This window comes from Mobula birostris, chromosome 7, assembly GCF_030028105.1.
Source record: "Mobula birostris isolate sMobBir1 chromosome 7, sMobBir1.hap1, whole genome shotgun sequence".
Taxonomy (NCBI): Eukaryota; Metazoa; Chordata; class Chondrichthyes; order Myliobatiformes; family Myliobatidae; genus Mobula; species Mobula birostris.
This window is the reverse complement of record NC_092376.1, coordinates 7,675,270-7,689,812: the sequence shown is the minus strand read 5'-3', so window position 1 is coordinate 7,689,812 and position 14,543 is coordinate 7,675,270. Positions and strand designations below refer to the sequence as shown.

The following is a 14,543-nucleotide window of genomic DNA, read 5'->3' as shown; positions in this document are numbered from 1 at the left end:
TGCCAGCAGAGAAGTGGTGGACACGGGATCGATTTCAACATTTAAGAGAAATTTGGGTAGGTAAGTGGAAGTGAGCGGTATAGAGGGCCATGGTCCGGGTGCAGGTTGATAGGATGAGGCAGATGAATAGTTTGGCATGGAGTAGATGGGCCAAAGGGCCTGTTTCTGTGCTGTAGTGTTCTGTGACTCTAGTCCCAGCTGTTCCTGATTGCCCATAGCCCGCCGAGTCATGTACTTATCCTCGATAGCTATCAAACATCGCTAATGTGGCCACCTCGACCACTAACTCGTTCCAAATACACACCACCTTTTGTGTCCCTGATGTCCCTTTTTAATCTCTTGCCCCTGATCTTAAACCTCTGCCCTCCTGTTTTTAGCACTTCAGGATGGTGGGTGGGGGGGGGGGAGACTAGTTTTACCCTGTCTGCGGTCCTCATGGCTGTGCCCCTTGTTGTTATTTAGATTATAAATCTAAATTTAGATCTACATCTACATCTAGATTTAGATCTTTATCATCTACATCAAAACACAGAGTGAAATGTGTTGTTTGTGTCAACGACCAACACAGTTCGAGGATTGGGCTGGGGCAGCCCGCAAATGTGAATTGCCCTTGGTGTGTGGGTGGGTGAGTGGCAGAGTGTGGAGGGAGATGATGGGAGTGTGGAGGAAATCCATTGAGGTCAGTATAGGTGCAGGACAGTAAGGTCTTGATGAGCTGAAATGCCTGCTGTGTGCTGAATGGCTCTCGTCCTCCAGATCTCGAACACGCGGGCACGTTCCACAAAACTTCCCAAAGGCAACCGGATGCTCCCAAAGATGGAAAGGGTGAGCAGGGATCATCTCCAGAAGGTTAGCAAGGGCTCAGTGGGCCAATTAGCAGAGTTCTGGGACTCTGATCTCCTGTACAAAACAGTGCAAAGGAGAATGGAATGATCAATACTCCTGATCTGATGCGGCACACAAAAAAAAAACACAATAACATAAAGAACACAATAATTTAAAAAAACACACACAATAAATGTAACTAGCTTGTATACCCCTCTCGAGCCCATCACCCCTGCATGGACGTGAGCCGCCAACAGCAGCTCGCTGGAGTTTTGAGCCCCAGCCGATGGTTGATCAGCCCTGTGGCTTCCCTTTCACCACACAACTTCATACATCTCCTAGGACAGGGGTATGCAACCTTAAGCACAAATGATTTTCTAGCATGTGTTATTCATTAATTTGAGGCCAAGCATAACTAGATGTATTTGAATGGATAATTCCCATATTTCAAGTTTTTTTTATATATGGCATTTATCTGGCCCACCGTCCGCTCATTAGTACGCGATCCGGCCCACAGAGGCAAGAGGGTTGCTGACCCCTGTTCTAGGAGAAGATCCTTCCTCTGCCAGGGGCGAGGTCTCTGCAGCTTCGGTTAGCTCTGGGTTTTTACAAGGCAATGTAGAATAAAATTCTATTTATTTATTTAGTGATACTGTATGGGATGGGCCTTTCTGGCCCTTCTAGCCCTTTGAGCTGTGCTACCCCAGCAATCCTGAAAACCCCGATTTAACCCTAACATAATCACGGCACAATTTACAATGATCAGTTAACCTACCTGACGTCTTTGGACTGAATTGAATGAAGCATTTTCACAGTACTGTGGTAATTCTATGTATTCCACTCTACTGCAAAAAAAGAACATATTTCATGAATATGAGTTTTGAAATGGGTCTCTATATTGTGGACTGAGAGTGGGAAGGGGGATAGGGAGAGGTGAATCATGGTTGGGAAAAGTGGAAGGGAGAAGGGAGGGAATGGGAAGCACCAGAGAGGCATGCTGTAATGATCAATAGACCAATTTTTTGGAATCAAATGACCCTGCCTGGTGTTTAATGGCTGGGTATGTCTGCACCTGAGTCACCCCCCTGCCCCAGCATTCCTTCCCTGCCACCTGCCCCACGTCCCTCCTGTGGCAGTCCACCCTCACTGTTCACAACATCCTGTGTTCATAGTCATAGTCATAGTTGTACATAATTGATCCCAGGGGAGATTGGTTTTCGTTACAGTTGCACCATAAATAATAAATAGTAATAGAACCATAAATAGTTAAATAGTAATATGTAAATTATGCCAGTAAATTATGAAATAAGTCCAGGACCAGCCTATTGGCTCAGGGTGTCTGACCCTCCAAGGGAGGAGTTGTAAAGTTTGATGGCCACAGGCAGGAATGACTTCCTATGACGCTCTGTGTTGCATCTCGGTGGAATGAGTCTCTGGCTGAATGTACTCCTGTGCCCAACCAGTACATTATGTAGTGGATGGGAGACATTGTCCAAGATGGCGTGCAACTTGGACAGCATCCTCTTTTCAGACAGCACAGTCAGAGAGTCCAGTTCCATCCGCACAACACCACTGGCCTTACGAATGAGTTTGTTGATTCTGTTCCCGCCTGATTTACAAACTTGCTCTGCGCTCCACGTTGACAATTACAGTACTGTGCGAAAGTCTTGGGCACCCTATGTGCCTGCAACTTCTGCACAGTACTGTAAACAAGCACGTTCAGATTGACATCTACCGACTTGTTGCAACAGATCTCGCTGCTCCCATTAGATATTGAGTATTCGAGGCTGCTTCGGTATGGATCTTGACCTCAGGAGAAATGTGTCTCCTCTCCACCCGCTCATCATCAACAACTCCACAGTCAGCGCCGTCTCAGCAGTCAGGTTCCTGGGCAAGACCTCATGTGGGAGGACCATATCACCTTCATTAACCAAACAGCTCAGCAGAGGCAGTTGGTAAAATTCAATCTTCCTCAGAGCATCCTGGTGCAGTTCTAGCATAGAGAGCATCCTCACATCAGCCATTACTGTCCACTTGGGGCAGCGTCCTCTCATGATATACAAAACCTAAGCAAACTGTCAGGTCGGCTGAAGAGAATGACTTGGTAGTTGGCCGCAGCCTACCATCACCGCATGACTTGTCTGTGTCCAGGGCAAAGAAGTGGGCAGGAAAAAAAATCATCGCGGACACAACCCACCTTGCAAACAGCCCTTTCTAAAAACTCCCCTCTAGAAAGCTCTACAGGGCTATTAAAACAAAAACTTCACACCTTCTTAAAAGTTTCTTCCCCTGGCAGTTAATCTGATCAGCCATTCTATTCAGCACCTCCCCATCTGTTACCCTGTCGCTGCCCTGCACTGTAAGCACCTAAAACCACTTTTTATAAATCTGTTTACATTGTAAACACATGCCAGTATTTATGTATTTATACATATTTTAATCCATATCTGAACTTTACTCTCTAAATTAATATTTTTTAATAATTGTTGAATGTTGTTTTTGTTGCATGTTGCGCCCTTTTCAACACACCACAGCAAATTCCTGACACATGTAAATAGATGGCAAGTGAAGTTGATCCTTGATGGAAGACAGGCTTTAAACAATGGTACTGTTGTCAACAGAACTTAATCCTTGTGGGCCACTGCACAGTGTGAGCTAATTAAATTTGTAATCAAATCCTTCATGAATTATAAAGTCACAGAGAGGCATTGAGTACTGCAGCAGAGCAACGGGCTTTTTGGCCCATCTAGTCTGTGCCTTGTTTTGCCTAGACCCATTCACCAGACCTAGACCTTATTCCTCCATATCCCTCCCATCCATATCCTCTTAAAAATAAGAATTGAACCTGCATGCTGGCAGCTTGTTCTCCCTCTGAGTAAAGAAGATCCCCCTCATGTTCCTCTTAAAACTCAGTCGTGGATGGTGTCAAACCTGGTTGAGAAAGGAGCAGGGTTGTCATTGCACTTGTGCAAATGGCAGGCAACTTTACTTTGACCTTGATCTCAGGCAGGCCAGTGGGATGGAATGAGTTTGGGGAGGTGATTCCCAAAATTCCACCAACTTCCACCCAATGGGAAAGACTCCTGTTTCTTTCCATCCCTGTGTGATGCGGACATGGGCGTGACATAAGAAAAGCCACGACTGAATCCTTGCACAGTAAGATCTCACAAATCAAAACCCAATATCCTGTTTGGGCAGGGTAGAATAAGGAGGCGGGGGTGGTGTGATAAATATTAACAGGAAGCGAAGGAGATCCTTGATTGGTCAGGGGTTAAAGTGATATGGGGAGAAGGCAGGAGATTGGGGCTGAGAGGGAAAATGGATCAGCCATGATGAAATGGTGGAGCAGATGCGATGGGCTAAATGGCCTAATTCTGCTTCTATATCTTATTAAACTGGAGAGGGTGCTGAACAGCCTGACGAGGATGTTGCCAAGCCTGGATGATTTGAGTTATATAGAGAGACTGGACAAACTGGGACTGGTTTCCGCAGAGCAGGGCTTCCCAACCTTATTTCTGCCATGGACTGATACCACTAAGCAAGGGGTCTGTGGACCCCAAGTTGGGAACCCCTGCTGTAACGTGGAGGAAGCTGAGGAGTTAACATATGCAGGTTTATAAAAATCATGAGGGGTGATGATAGGATTTTAAATTTGTTTTTCTTGTGAGTTGCTTACCTGATGCTGTGTGCCTGTGGTGCAGCTACAATTAAGGTTTGCAGTGCACCTGTGCACATGTGGACTTGTTTTTATGACAGTCAACTTGTTGAGTTGACCCTTGGTCTAAAGCCTCTGTGATCGAAAGGGTGCAAACAGCAAGATGACGGAACTACATATTTAAAAAAAAATCAAAATGCTGGTGGAACTGGCAGGTCAGGCAGCATATGTGTAGGGTAATGAATAATTGGCATTTTGGGTTGGGAACCTTCATCTGGATTTTGACCTGAAATGCTAACGACTAAGACAACTGCACTACTCTGAAGAGTGCAAAATGAGGTCATTCTTACTCTTGGCTGTTAGGCTCTATAACATGTATCTGGGGAAGTGATAACCTCTTCCTGCTGGACTGTTTGTGGTAGCTTATTTTTTTAATTCTTTCTACTTCCCTGCTAATATTTGTATATCTGTGCACTTGTAATGCTACTGTGATACTGTAATTTCCTTTGGGATCAATAAAGTATTCATCTATCTACCTTTAGTATTTCCCGTCACAGATGTTGCCTGACCCTTTGAGTTCCTCCTGCATCACAATCAGAAACAGGTTGAATATCACTCAGATATGTTGTGAAATTTGTTGTTTTGCTGCAGCAGTACAGTGTAATAAATGATAATGAAACTCTGGCAGTGTATAGATATTAAAAAGTTAAATTAACTAAGTAGTGCAAAGAGAAAGGGGAAAAAAAGACCTTGTGTGTCACTCCAGATTGCAGCATCTGAAGTTTCCTGTGTTGGTAATAATTAGGGGATGGTCCTTCTTTACTGAAATCAAGACAGTGAGAGAGGGAGGCGATGGAGCTAGAATTGAATTGAATTGACTTTCTTTCTTTCATCCTTCACATACATGAGTAAAAATCTTTATGGTATGTCTCCGTCTAAATGTGCAATGTGCAATCATAGTAATTTATAATAAATAGAACAGTCAGTGTAAATATAGAGTACACTCAAATCAGTGTGAGTACATCAGTCTGCTGACCTGGTGGAAGAAGCTGTCCTGGAGCCTGTTGGTCCTGGCTTTTATGCCGTTTTCTGGATGGTGGCAGCTGGAATAGATTGTGGTTGGGGTGACTTGGGTCCCCAATGACCGTTTGGGCTCTTTTTCTCACACCTGTCCTTGTAAATGTCCTGGATCATGGGAAGTTCACAACTACAGGTGCGCTGGGCTGTCCGCACCACTCTCTGCAGAGTCCTGCGATTAAGGGAGGTACAGTGCCCATACCAGGCAGCGATGCAGGATGTGTGTAGTCCATTTCGTTGAACAGGAGCTGTGAATCCAGGGAGAAGGCACTGACTGATCTCGATCAATACATCGTTAGAGATGAAGGAGGGGTACTTTTATAGGGAGTTGTTAGATATGTGCATACAAATTAAATCTGTGAGACTATTGATACTGCATACACATAAATTCAGAGACTGGTGTCAGGCACAGCTCTCTCTGACTCAATGTCATGGGTTCAAGGACTCAATCAGAATTGGGTTTGTTACCACTGCCATGCACTCAGTGGCCACTTTCTGTACCTAATAAAGTAGCCACTGAGTGTATGATCATGGTCTCCTGCTGCTGTTCAACGTGTTTGTTCAGAGATGCTCTTCTGCACACCACTGTTGTAACGCATGGTTATTTGAGTTACTGTTGCCTTCCGGTCAGCTTGAACCAGTCTGGCCATTCTCCCCTGACCTCGCTCATTAACAAGGTGTTTTCACCCACAGAACTGCCGCCGCTCACTGGATGTTTTCCACAATGTTTTCGCAGTGTTTCCCACAATTTTTTTGAGCAACTCAGCTGCAATTTTTATTTTCCGGTTTGACCCACATTTATTTTGGTCCGTAATAGTGTTGGTCTATTTCCTGATTTCATCCATCGACCCCGTTCATCGACAGCTGCTGCTCCGTGCAGGCTTGGGATTGGCCTGTTAAGGAACTTTGCAAAGTTCAAAGTAAATTTATTTTTAAAAAAAGTACGTATGTCACCATATATAACCCAGTGATTCATTCTCTTGTGGGCATACTCAATAATAGAATACTAACCATAACAGAATCACTGAAATATCACACCAGCTGGGCATTTAGCCATTGTGCAAAAGACGACAAACTGCAAATACAGAAAGAAGGTAATAATAATAATAAATAAATAAGCAATAAATATCAAGAACATGAGATGAAGAGCCCTTGAAAGTGAGTTGATAGGTCGTGGGTACCAAACTGCAGCCCTTCCACCGGCTGCCATGACGCAGGCTGATGATGTCACAGTGCTGGTAGAGTATAAATCTAGTGTGCGGAAAGCACCCGGTGGTCACTGTCTTTGTCTGGGTCACCGTGGACCAGGTTCCAGAAGATGCCATGGAAACAGTGGAAAAGTGCTGCAGAAAGAGGGCTCGAGCGCACACTTTCGATAAGTATGTGTAACTGGGTGTAACTTGAATGGTTTACTGAACATTTAGTGCCTGTCTTGTCCTGTAAATAAATAGTTAACTTGCTCACTGGTAGTGAGTTACTTCTGTCCCCATTCACCGATCCCACGACCCTGATTTCACGCATCTTCCGTCTCTTGTTGCCATTGTTGGCACTGTGTGCTGCCTCCCAACGGTAGCGAGGGAGCACCTTCACTGGAAGGAGACACAGGATACTCTCCACCACGACCTTTAGACATTTGCCAAAGTTTTAGAGTACACACTGAATCTATGCAAACTTATAAGAAAGTAGAGGCACTGTTGTGCTTTCTTTGTCTTGGCATTTTTGTGCTGATCCCAGGACAGAGCCTCTGATAGGATGACGCCGAGGAATTTAAAGTTACTTACCCAGACAGGAGAATGAATACCAGGGTGCAGAGCGACTCCAGCGTCCTGTGTAGGAACAATGGAAACAATCACAACAAGGATCTAAAGCCGCTGGGGTAGTGCTGGCTGGCAGCTTCAGCCGTCGCAGTCGCTCTCCGTTGCAGTCAGTGAGATGTACTTGGAAACCAGCAGCTCAGCACAGGTGAAGGAGAGCCAGCTATCAGCTCCTCCAGTGTCACTGCCAGTAAATAGGTAAACCAGAGGTCAAAAATGAGCTGGATTAACAAGCGGATCAAACAGTTGGTTATGTGGCCCAGCGCAAATAGGGGGGATTGAGAGGGGCATGGTGATGTGGGAACGTAGAAAGATAAAGCAATTTCTAGACTTAGAACATCGAACACTAAAGCACAGTACAGACCCTTTGGCCCACGATGTTGTGCCGACCTTTTAACCTCCTCCAAGATCAATCTAACCATTCCCTCCCACATAACCCTCCATTTTTTTTCCATCCATGTGAAAGAGTTTCTTAGATGTATCCGCCTCTATCACCACCCCCTGGCAGGGCGTTCCACACACTCACCACTCCGTGTTTCTTAAATAAAAACCACCTCTGACATTTCCTCCCCCCCACCCCCCAATACTTTCCTCCAGACACCTTAAAATTATACACCTCATATTGCCCATTTCTGCCCTGGGAGAAATGTCCACAAATTGTTGGAAATATCGTGACCTGGAAAGTTAACTCTGTTTCTCTTCCCACCAAGTGCCTGAGCTGCTGATTATTCCCCCTCCCCCACCTCACCTGGTCTCGCCACTCACCTGGCAGCTTGTACCTTCTTCCCTCCCCATCTTCCTTATTCTGCCTTCCCTTTCAGTCCTGCTGAAGGGTCTCAGCTGAAATTTCGGCTGGTTATTCCCTCCCCTATGTGCTGCCTGGGCTGATGAGCTCCTCTAGCATTTTACGTGTGTTACTCTTGACTTTCAGCACCTAGAACAGGGAGGTTCCCAGCTTTTTTCTTATGCCATTAAGCAAGGGGTCCATGGACCACAGACTGGGGTCCCTGACCTGGAGACCAGCCTATGTCAATGATTATGAAAGGCCTAGATAGAGTGGATGTGGAGAGAATGTTTCCGTTCGTGGGGGAGTCTAGGACCAGAGGACACAGCCTCAGAATAGAGGGATGTCCATTTAGAACAGAGATGAGGAGGAATTGCTTTATCCAGAGGGAGGTGAATCTGTGGAATTCATCGCCACAGGTGCTGTGGAGGCCAAATCAATGGGTATATTTAAAGCGGAGCCTGATAGGCTTTTGATTAATCGGGGAGTCAAAGGTTATGGGGAGAGGGCAGGAGAATGGGATTGAGAGGGATAATAAATCAGCCATGGTGGTATAGTTAAAGCAGGGGTTGATAGGTTCTTGAGAGGGGTAGATTTAAGAGGGACCTGAGGGGCAACTGCTCCAAGCAGAGGTAGGTGAGTATTCGGAACGTGCTACTATAGGAAGTAGGGTCTCGGCCCGAAACGTCGACTGTACTTTCAGTTAGTCCTGACGAAGGGTCTTGGCCCGAAACGTTGACTGTACCTCTTCCTAGAGGTGCTGCCTGGCCTGCTGTGTTCACCAGCAACTTTTATGTGTGTTACCACAGGAAGTGGTTGGGAGGGCTACAATAATGACATTTAAAAGCCATTTGGACAGGTACATGAAAAGCTGAGAATGGGGGTTTCCAATTTTTTATGCCATGGACCAGTACCATTAAGCATGGACCCCAGGTTGGGAACACCAAGTTTAGAAGGCTGTGGGCCAAACATAGCTAGCTTGGGTGGACATCTTGCTGGGTTGAGGGGCCTGTTTCCTGAAGTATGACTCTTGACTCTATAAGCTTGAGTGAGTTTATCCTTTGTACTTCTCAATGGTCAGGGATATCAGTTTCAGCTCACGGTACAAAACCCGTCTTGCTGGAATCAGCCGTCAAGTTCAATGGCACGTGCCTGCAAAAGTGATGCATGTCATTGTATGTTTCGATGTACGTGTGACTAAATAAATTTGGGTTTTGAAAGCAGATCAGAGAATGTTCATGATCTCCAGGTACAGTCTGAGCATAATTACTACATGACTTCTCTATTCATCACTGAAGAAACAGGTTGTAAATGCTCTGCTTTATCTAACTCTCTTGAAAGCTTTTATGGAATTGTAAAACTGCTTAGTTGGAGCCCGATGTATCACATACTCAATTCCTTGTCGGGGTAGGTTAAAAGGTCGGGGTTGTGGGGCCAGAGCAAAGGACAGGCTGGTTCGTCCCTGCATGGAACTGAGGCAGCGGACGGACTCTATTTCAAGAGATACGGTTCTAAATGCTGTTTGCTTGCTTTTAGCATTTCCACAATTCATTTTTTTTCTCTTTCTCTGCACATTGGATGTTTGACAGTTTTTTAAAAATTGGATTCTTTTCAGGTTCCTTTGTTTAGTGGCTGCCTGTAAGGAGACGAATCTCAAGGTTGTATAATGTATACATATGGTTACTTAAATAATAAATGTACTTTATGTTTTAATCCAAAACATAGCACAGTTGTTTGGAATGGAGTGCAGGACGGGTTTTATATTCAGTACATTTTGCACGTAGGTTCAGGTTGAGTGTAATAAATGCCGTGAAAATGAGTAATTGGCAGCACATTACACTGATCTGTGTCAGAATCAGGTTTATTATCACTGGCGTATGTTGTGAAATTTCTATGGAAATAGATAAACAGTCGGCATTTCAGGCTGAGACCCTTCTTCCTGAAAAGGTGTCTCAGCCCAAAAGGTCAATTGTTTGTTTATTTCCACAGATGCCTCTTGACCTGCTGAGTTCCCCCAGCATTCTGTGTATGTTACTTTGGATTTCCAGCATCTGCAGAATCTGTGTTTTTTTTTCCCCCCTAGTGCAGTCCATCACCTTCTATCTAGCGTGTCCTTCTTCCCCTCCCTCCCCCGCCTGATTCTGGCGTCTCCCTCCCTCCCTTTCCAGACCTGATGGAGGGTCTCTGCCCGAGCTGCCTGACCTGCTGAGTTCCTCCAGCATTTTGTGTGTTCCTCTGGATTTGTGCCCACTCCTCTGCGGAGCCCCTTGCGTTTACGCCGTGAAATTTGTTGCTTTGCGGCAGCAGTACGTTGAAAATCTATTTTCAGTAAAGTTACAATAAGAAATGTAAAAGGAAGTAAATAAGTATTGTAAAAAGTTAGAAAAATAATGAGGTACTATGCTTGGGTTTGTGGACGGTGGAGGGGAAGAAGCTATTCCTAAAACATCTTCAAGCTCCGGTACTTCCTCCCTGATGATAGTGGTAATTGTGTGATCGAGTGTGAAGTTTTCCTAAAGGGTTGTCTATTCGTGGATTCTTAAGTAGCTGTTGAGGCTGATCTGGGATCCACATATCTCGATTTGTGGCCTCCAAACCTCACAATCCTGCCCCTTTCACCACTTGCTGATCACCATGGCATTTAATCGGAGATGCTAGGGTGGATCCCATAATGGAAGAATGTCTGTGTGTGACTTTGTTTAACGTGGGGAGTCTGATGGATGGGCAGCCGCTACCTTGCCCTTGACAGGTCAGGGTCAGGCTCCGGTGGCATGGAATGGAAGACGACTGGGGACCCTTCACTGCCGTGGCCTTCCTCCACCTTCACTGCCATTGTGATGTGTTATTATCCTCCTCCAGCTCCACTGTTGAGGCCTTGGTCTGATCACTCATTGTCCTGAACCCCCATCCTGCATGATCTTGCCACCATGGGTGACTCTATCAGAAGCTAAACTCCAGACGGCAAAGCTCTTGGGATGATGATAATATTATCACAGGATCCTGTAGCAGTTTAACTCAATCTGATTACTTACACAGGCACAATCAAGTGGTAAACATTATTTATCAAACTCTTACTTTAAAATACAAACTCATAAATGAAATCACACCTTACTATAAATACAAGCCTGATCCAGTTTTGGAGTCAGAATACCACAAATTATATTATGACTGATCAGTTATTACAGATAGGGCAATCCATAAATAACCATCTGGATATAATAATACAGGAAAAACAAGCAAGAACAACTTACTTAATAGATATATCCATTTCAAACACACATAACATACAGAAATCAATCAGTGAGAAACACCAGATATATGCTGAATTAAAAGCGGAAATTGAAAGACTATGGAATATGAACAGGGTATACTTTGTCCTGGAAGTGATATCTACAACTGGTATCATCCTAAAGTCACTACACAATAGCATTAAACAATTAGACTTTCCCAGCAATATCTGTGTTAGTGATCAGAAAGCCACAATACTAAACACCACTAGAAAGTTCCCAGCAATTGAGAAATGAGTGTGCTTGGCTATGCCCATACCTCGGGTCTTACCAGCTTGAGCTGGGGGGGGGGAAAAAAATTTATATTGCGTCTTTCATACATAAAGATGGAGGCTCAAAGTGCTTTATATAGATTGGAAAGATAAATCGATGTAGTCAGAAAATATGAGACAAAATTAAAAATAATAAAAAACACATTATATAGAATAAAATGCAATCAAATATACCAAATTATATAAATATAATCAGCATCAACAGGTAATAAATAATCCTCTAAGTAGACCAAATTTTAAAAAGTAGGTATTAGGAAGTGTTTTGAAGTGTTCTGCAGTACTATCCTGGCATTTCTCAGACAGTAGAATATTCCAGATTTTTGGTGCGTAAGAGCAAAAACACCTTATCATCTGTTCTTATGTTCTTGGCTCTAGAAACGCTAAGCAAACCAGTATTCAGGGATCTGATTACGAATAGGGATGTAAGGGGGTAGACACTCCAAAATATATGGAGGAGCTAGATTATTCTGAGCCTTATCTGCAATTAAGAGTATTTTAAAATTGATCCTAAAGGTCACAGTCAGCCAGTGTAATGATGCAAAAAGCACTGAAATGTACTCAGGTTTTCTTTTCTTGGTTAAGATTCTTGCTGCTGCATTTTGAGCAAGCTGCAGCTGATTTATGCCTTTCTCAGGCACATCTGAAATGAATGCATTACAGTCAGCTAATGGGTGAGAAACAATAACGTATATAAATTACAAAAGCATGTATCAAAGGGTTTCAGGAACTCCCAATCCTCTCCACCGCGGCAAGATGACAATACTCAGAGAAGGCCCTGATGGTTGAAATGAGAAGATAGCGTGTCTTGGATGGTGAGAGTCCTTCAAAAGTTTATGCCTCAAGAAGGCAGCATCCATCTTGGAGATGCCCGAAACAGTTCTAATGCCTGTGATGGAACTGGCCGATATTACAACCCCTTGTAGTTTTGTCCAATCCCATGCAGTGGAGATTTCACATCAGCTGGTGATGCAGCCAGTTAGAATGCATCTCCATGGTTCATCTGCAGAAATTTGCTGGAGCCTCTGGTGACGTATGAAGATAGGTGGGGCGGGAGGTAGTGTTGAGAAAGCAGAGAGGCTACAGAAGGACTTGGATTAGGAGAATGGGCAAAGAAGTGGCAGATGGAATACAGTGTCGTGATGTGTATGGTCATGCACTTCAATAGAATAAATAAAAGCGTAGAGAAAATTCAAAAACCTGAGGTACAAGGGTACTTGGGAGTCCTTGTGCAAGATTCTATAAAGGTTGGTTTGCAGGTTGCGTCAGTGGTGAGGAAGGCAAATGCAAAGTTAGCATTCATTTTGAGATGACTAGAATATAAAATCAAGGGTGATTGTTAAAGCTTTATAAGGCACTAGTGAGGGTTCACATGGAGTATTGTGAACAGTTCGGGGCCTCTTATCTAAGAAAGGATGTGCTGACATTAGAGAGGGTTCAAAGGAGGTTCATGGAAATGATTCTGGGATTAAAAAGCTTATCATCTGAGGAGTGTTTGGTTCTGGGCTTGTACTCACTGAAATTCATAAGAATGAGGGATGACCTCATTGAAACCTGTCGAATATTGAAAAGCCTAGATAAAATGGATGTGGAGAGGATGTTTCCTATGGTGGGAGAGTCTAAGACCAGAGGACACAGCCTCAGAATAGAGGGATGTGTATTTAGAATGGCGATGAGGAGAAATTTCTTTAGCCAAAGCTGAATCTATGAAATTCATTGCCACAGGTGGCTGTGGAGGCCAAGTCGTTGGGTATATTTGAGGCAGGGGTTGATAGATTCTTGATTAGTCAGTGCATGAAGGGATATGGGGAGAAGGTAGGAGACTGGGGCTGAGAAGGAAATGGATCGGACATGATGAAATGGCGGAGCAGACTCGATGGGCCAAATGGCCTAATTCTGCTCCTATATCTTTTGGTTGTGCCAAATCTCCTCAAGAAAGCTGGCATGCCTTCTTCATATATTAGATTCAGGACAGACCATCAGAGATGTTGACACCCAGGAACATTTGCTGATGTCTTGAACAGCGGTACTGAATGGAAGTCCTTGATAATGTGTTGAGATCATTGGGCGGCCATAATAACAGACCGAGCAGTTATTGCTAACGAGTGAAGGACCATTATGACTCTCTTGCCCCAGGTTAGGGCTATCTGGTGTTTCCAGCCACTGAACTAGTGTAAGCACCTGAGGAGTTGATTTGAGATGAAGAATACAGCATCGTCCCTTCTCTCTTCCCCCCCAAATTAAAATCACCTCTCTCATTAGGCAGAAGATACAAAAACATAAAAGCACATACCACAAAACACGAGGATAGCTTTTATCCCATAACACCGTATTCCGAGATTATGCCCTCTGGTCCTAGACTCCCCCAGCATAGCAAACATCTTCTCTATGCCAACTCTATCTAGGCCTTTCAATATATCACTGGACAACAAAGATTTTGCTTCCTAAGTACTTTTGGGTGTTTCTTATGAACTTTGGGCTGCTGATCATGAAAATCTCTGTGAAATTTCCCTATTATGCACCATTTAAAAAAATAATCACCTATATTTGTTATTTCAATTCATAATTCAAGTCAGAATTACTGATGCTAAGGTTAAGGAAGACATTTTTTGTTGGTCCAAAATCAAACAGGTCATTAATAACGGGCAATTCAAAGAACTACTTGTAGAACCAGGGATAATTGTATGGAAGTTTTTTTTGCAGATATTGTTAAAAATTTTCTTGGCAATTACAGAGCACCAACCTACATGCAGCTGGTTGACAACATGCTTCAAGCATACAAAACCATGAAGTGCAACATGTCCCTAAAGATTCATTTTCTGCATTCCAATT

General features: G+C 43.9%; 1 protein-coding gene across 3 annotated transcripts in view; it reads left to right on the top strand.

The window, feature by feature from the left end:
- Positions 1-14,543, top strand: part of gdpd5b (glycerophosphodiester phosphodiesterase domain containing 5b) — a 369,021-nt gene that overhangs the window by 98,561 nt on the left and 255,917 nt on the right. The window contains exon 1 of one of the 3 annotated variants that reach the window (XM_072262581.1): positions 829-849. The exons of the other annotated variants lie outside the window; for them this stretch is intronic. The gene's annotated coding sequence lies outside the window, so the exon portion shown is untranslated. Of the gene's footprint in view, positions 1-828; positions 850-14,543 lie in introns of those variants that run through there. 3 annotated transcript variants of the gene reach the window in all.